Source organism: Strix uralensis, chromosome Z, assembly GCF_047716275.1.
Source record: "Strix uralensis isolate ZFMK-TIS-50842 chromosome Z, bStrUra1, whole genome shotgun sequence".
NCBI classification, from domain to species: domain Eukaryota; kingdom Metazoa; phylum Chordata; class Aves; order Strigiformes; family Strigidae; genus Strix; species Strix uralensis.
The window spans coordinates 62,043,948-62,049,947 of NC_134012.1; the positions used below are offsets into that span (position 1 = coordinate 62,043,948).

At 47.3% G+C, this 6,000-nt stretch overlaps 1 protein-coding gene across 5 annotated transcripts in view; it reads right to left on the reverse strand.

Moving 5' to 3' along the window:
* PAM (peptidylglycine alpha-amidating monooxygenase) overlaps positions 1 to 2,900 on the reverse strand; it is a 147,444-nt gene extending 144,544 nt beyond the window's left edge. For all 5 annotated transcript variants that reach the window (XM_074855930.1, XM_074855927.1, XM_074855929.1 and 2 more), the window contains exon 1: positions 2,803 to 2,900. The gene's annotated coding sequence lies outside the window, so the exon portion shown is untranslated. The remainder of the gene's footprint in view (positions 1 to 2,802) is intronic.
* Between the last annotated feature and the right edge of the window lie 3,100 nt (positions 2,901 to 6,000).

The window sequence follows — 6,000 nt, forward strand, 5'->3', positions numbered from 1 at the left end:
TTTTTTTTAGTAATTATAATACTTTGACAACCCAAATTGTCGTTCTAGACCAGACTGCTAAACCATTCTAGCAACAATTTGTTCAGATCAGCCAGCACCAGATATCATTCTCAAGACAGAAGATGACTAATACTGTATAACCTACCACACAGAATATGCAGATACGGTATAACCTACTCCATAAAATAATCCTAATTGTTATAAATGGTTTTCAGGTATAAACCAGAAATAATTTTTGCAACTTGTTTGGCTTGATTTGTGATACTTTTCAAGTATTTGTTTGTACTAACAGCTGTAATTTTGGATAGTACTATTATACATGTAAACATCCCAGGAGATTTACTCATCTCAAATATCACCAGTAATGGCCTGATCCAGTTAAGTGTTAAATAGAAAACTGGCAAGTTATAAAATGACTTTTAAATATAGTCTTCATTTCATTGTACATGCCATTGTTCTTGAGTATGCAATGTGGATACTTCTGTCAATCTGTAAAATGAGGATGGCAGAACAAATCCCAACCTCTTCGAGCCTTGACTACGCATAAAAATGGAAGCAATATGCTGAGAATAAGTTTGTCTTTAATATGTATGCATTTACACCACAGTTCCTTAGGATTCATATGTAAGGAATCAAGAACAAAACTCTCAAACTGACTATTTTGTGGTATCAGCCACATGCAGGGAAATAACTTCCAGAAGAGCAGATTCAATTGTATCTTGTTTTATTTGACACTCAGCAGCCTCGAGGTTCTCACTTGACAAGGAAGCAGATAAAGCAACAAAACGGTGGGTTGGTATTTTGGATCAGATCTCAAGAGTATTTTGAGCCTGCCTGCACATATGCTTGTGCAGACCTCTGCCTCCATTTGTCAAAGGAAGGGCTGTATGTCTGCATTTGCTTTTGACTACTTGTAGCTCTTAGCTCCTAGATTTCCCATTTTCACCTGCAGCACTGATGGGATCACCTCATTAAAGAGACTAGCTGAGTATGTGAGGATTAAATTCAACCTGCTTTCCATTTTTTCTGCAAGCACTGCTCAGCAAACATATCAATCTTCCAATAAAGTTATTTTTAAAAACTACCTCCTGATTTCAGGCTACAGTGCAAGACAAAAATATAAATGTCTAACATATAAATAATCGAAAAAATTAAGTTTGGTTAAGATTTTGGGATTGAACTGTAATTTTCTGACAGCCAGATTTATTACTGATGCTTTTAATGCAGGAACACCCATAAAGATACAGAAAGAATACCCCAAATCAAAAAGGAAACAAAAGGCCTTATTCATATCAAGTGACATATCATGAAGAGACGTAAGATATTAAAATGCCTGTCTTCTTATAAGATTTCCATGCCAAACAAACACATAATCTTTAATAGGTAGCTTAAAAATTATAATTAAAGCCAGTGATTTCTCTTTTTTGTTGGAACCTGTAAGAATGCTCATCTGCAAGCCTACAGTAGGCAATCTCAAAACAGTCTACGGTAAAACACACCAACTCGTCAATGCCGCACCTCTGTGTTAGTGGTCCACAAGACAGTCTGAGAACTGACAGTGGCTTTACCATTCCCAAAGGGCTTGGGACCCACCCGTTCATACACCAATTCTCACAGCATGGCCACACGCTTTCAAGTGAATAGTTACTGGTATGTTCAAAAACACATGCAAATCAAAATTGTGAGAGACTGACACATAAAGCATAAGACATTCATAAGATCTAATACAGGAGTTTTTAAAAGAATTAACAGAATGAGCAGCAGCAGCTTCAAAAAAACAAAACAAAAAAAGACAAAAAAAGCACCACTGCCAGGGTCTAATAGGAACCATAACACCACAGCTCAAAATAGCTGGAAGTTAAGACTAACAAAATGTCAACACTTGACTGCTTTCCATAGCTGGACATCTAGAGGTGAAAAAATGACGGCGTCAACAAAACAGCGCCAAAGTCCGAAGGGACTCTGGCTCTCCCGCGTTCAGCCATCTTCCCCACCATCGCAGGAGGCGGCCGAGATCGCGCCCACACGCACCGCTCCCGAACGGCCGCTGTCCCTTTAAGACAGACCCCATGACAGGCGGGAGGAACCGGCCCCCGGGACTGCCACCCCGCTCCCCTCCGCCCGGCCCGGAGCCGGCCGCACCTTCCCCCCGCCGCGCCGGCGGTGCAAGGGCTGACGGCGCTGAGCGCCGCGGGAAACTTTGGCGGGAGGGGAGCGTGCCCTCCTGAGCCCCGGGGAAGCTCGTCTCTCCCGTCTCCCTTACACGGGACACAAGGCCCCGGCGGGCGCAGGGTGGGGGGGCTCCAAGAGAGACCTCGATGCGCCCACCTCGTCAGGCGGCGGCAGACCTCTAACGCCGCCGGGGCCGGGGCAGGCAGGACGGGGCTTCCCCCGCCCCGCGCCGCAGCCCCGAAACCGCCGCAGCCCGCTGGGGGAAGAGCCGGACCCAGCAGCCAGACAGTCGCGGCCCCCAGCGGCCTTCCAGCGGTCCCCGAGCAGTTTCCCCAGCGCTGCGGCCGGCAGCTCGCTCTCAGGCACCCGCAGGGAGGCGCCGCGCCTCGGGTAGCGCGGCCCGCCTGGCGAAGAGCGGCGCCGCGGCACGTGTGAAGGGGCAGCGCAGCCGGGGGAGGCGAGCGACCAGTCGCCGACGGGGGCACGCGGACCCTGCACCCGAAGAGGGGACCGGCACCGGGAGCGGCCTCGCCGCAGGGCTGGGACAAACCACCACAGCTCCAACTCCCTCCGCTACCTCCTCGCCCGCAATCCCTGCGCTCGGGCTAACACGAATCACGTGAAACTCACGGGCGAAATCTGCACCGCCGACTCCCCGCCGAGCTGTCTCAACCGCTACTGGCGGCGGCAACACCGGGAACTGCCGCGCCGTCGCCGCGACCCCCGCCTTCCTGCCGCCGGCCCCGCCCCCGCGGGACCGACCGCCCCCCCGGCCCTCCTCTCGGCCGCGGCCCCGCCCCGCACGGCTCGGGGACGAGGCGCCTCTCACGTCTGCCTGCGCATTTCTCCGGGGAAGGGTGAAGGGCTACGCCGCCCGTCCCCGCGGCGGGGCGGGGCGGGGCGGGACGTGGCGGAGGGCGGCGCCCCCGGCCTGGCGTCGCGGCTGGGGGACGCAGGGGAGGGTCTCGGGGTCCGGGCGGTGCAAGCCCAGCGGGGAGGGAACAAACCGCCCCGTCCCCTCGCTGTTCGGGCGGGCTTGTGGGTCTGCCTGGCCTCCGAGCGGCGCCGACCCAGCCTGGCCGCCGGTCCTGGCTCAGACGCCTGGGTGAGAGTTGCGGCTCCTCCCGGAAAGCCAGTGCTTTCCCCGCGAGTGGGTCGGTGAGGTGAACGGGGTTCCCCCTTTGTGGGTCGGGGGACGCTGGTGCGTTTAGGGCTGGCTGCGGTCGCTATCGCCGCGCCTTTCGGGCAGGAGCCCGTTGGTCCACGTGGTGTCAGTCCCGGAGGGGTGCAGTCCCTTCGTGCCGGGCGCGAACAGGCTGCGGTCGCAGGGTCGCAAGCTGTGGCAAGCGAAGAGAGGGAAACACTCTGCAGAACCCTCTCTCTCAGACGGCAGGGGGTTTTAAAGGCGATCCGCACGGCCCCGGGAGACGGGGCTTCGTACACCCTTTAGCTTGGTGAACAGTAATAGAGTCCATCGGGCACTTGCAGCCCAAACGAGAAGAAACACAGGTTTTTGCTAGGATGAGGAAGTTTGCTCTGTCTTGAGCCGAGGGAGTGTCGGTGGTGGAGCTGTGACAGCTCCCAGATAACCCCCGGGAGTTACTGTCTCAACCCCCGGGAGCCAGAGTAAGGTAACCTCCGAGGGTCGGGTGCCCAGAATAGCAGTCACTTACTGGTAATGAAGAATGTAAGGCAGACATGCTCATAGTTGTTGGAAGCTTGTTGAACTCCACTGTACTTGAATAAGATAATGATTTCAGTGGAATACATAGCATAAAATAGCAAGCTGAAGCTTGGGTATGTCTTACAATGAGGTGTATCTTACGGTACATACCCACTGCGTGTGAACATTGCTCAGCATCACTGTATGAACAGGATTATACAGAAGACCTTCAAGTGATCCATCTGTATAGGTCAACTGCAAGAATTAGGACCCAAATCTGTACTATATTTGAGGGGCATTGTAGTGAAGCATTCGTGTGTTAAATGGGATTGTCTCAACACGACTTTAAAATATAAAAATAGATATGGTAAGACATGATTCTGGTGCCTTCAGGTTAAAGTAAATACCTTGTTCTATAAGTAGATCTGCTGACTTCTTTATGAAACAAATTTGGGTAATTGGGCCTGTGATGGATGTTTCAGTATTTCTACAAAGGGTAGATGTATTATCATGATGAGGGGTTTTCCTTATACAAAATGCAACATATGCGGACTTCATGAATTAATTCTTTGAAAGTCTGTTCACATTTCCAAGATTAAAGTATATCAGTGGATTTTTGGTTTGGTTTTAAATGCCTCATCCTTTTTCTTCAAAGGGGAAGACTTGCCTTTGTGGGTGTATAGGACATAGCAAGCAGTTAGTGGTTAATTTGTCTCAAAGATGTTTTCATTCTTTGATGACAGGAAATGCTTGGCTCTTCGAACAGAAATCATGACTTACTGGTTCTGGCTGATTTGCAGAGTCATGCCAGCATTTCTTTGTAGAGCTCTCTGTCATACTAAGTGCTCATGTAAGTTTGTGCCAGACTTCCTTTATATTATTGATCTGGCTCATGAAACTGAACACTGTAATTGTAAAGGTCCAGTCTAAGGATTTTACACCTTACCCTGAGCAAAGTGATTCAGTGGTGCTTTTGTGAAATGACAAGCAGATAGACACATCTGTTGCCTAGGCAGGAGCAACCCAAAGGCCTGCCCCCATCTTTTGTTCTGGCTGGTGTGGCATACAGAAGGGTGCAGCTTCACAGTCACTCACAGGGGGCTACATCCTCTTATAGCAATGTTTCCCATGCTAGCTGCTCTAATGCAAATTCCTTAATCGGTGTAGATTAATTTATATTCGCAAAGCAATCTTTGTACAGGAAAGTATGGTAAAGAATTCGGAGAAGAAGGTCAAAATAGTCCTTAGTATGTCAATGTTCCCTGAATTAGAAGGTCCTATTTTATGAGAATATTAGGGCCTGACAAAGCCAGTCCTTTTTGTAAGTGCAGTACACCTGGTTTACAAGTATTAATAAAAAGAAGCAAAGTATGTGAAAAAAAAGGAAAAGCATTAAAGAATTATCAACTCTTTGAAAAGTAATTGCAAAACAGAGCAAACTTGAAGCCTACTAGGAGGATATTTTTTAAAATTTTCTGATTTTTGAAAGTTTTTCTTTCAAAATTAGAGAAAAGGTATTAAATCTCAGATTTTTGTGACTACCTTTGTATTGAAGTCATTAATTTGAGTAGAATCTGAGTAAACATAAGACAATCTACCTTAATGGCTCTCTAAATAATTCTACTGTGTTTACCTCCATTTGTTCATATTGCTTTCTTTACTTTGAGTATTGTTTGAATGCTTTTTAACTTTAATTTGATTTATATTATCCACCTGGTGATCTCTGTGCCAAGTGATTTCCTATTGCTTCACAAAGGTAATAAAAATGCATACATTAAAGTGTGGTGTTTAACTTTTGCCTCCTCCTCTTCTGAAATCTGAGACTAGACCTATAGTGTCCTTTTCTTTGAATATGAGATTTCCTAGCACAGAAAAATAAAATACCTTTTAAACTTTATTTTGTGACTTATTCTGTGACCTCCTATTGTGAAGTGCAGAAAAATAAATACACCACACACTAGAACCTGTAAAGTACACTTCCTATAAGACTGACTTCACTGAATTGTAAAAGTATTGCTCATCTTGCATGATTGGGTATCTACTTTTACTTGAATGAGTTCCTGATTAAAAAAATATTCTGAATGTTCTCTTTTCATAAAAGATCACTTATTATAATGTTTTTGTGGGAAATAAAACAGCGTGGGGTTTTCTTTAGCTTGCAAATC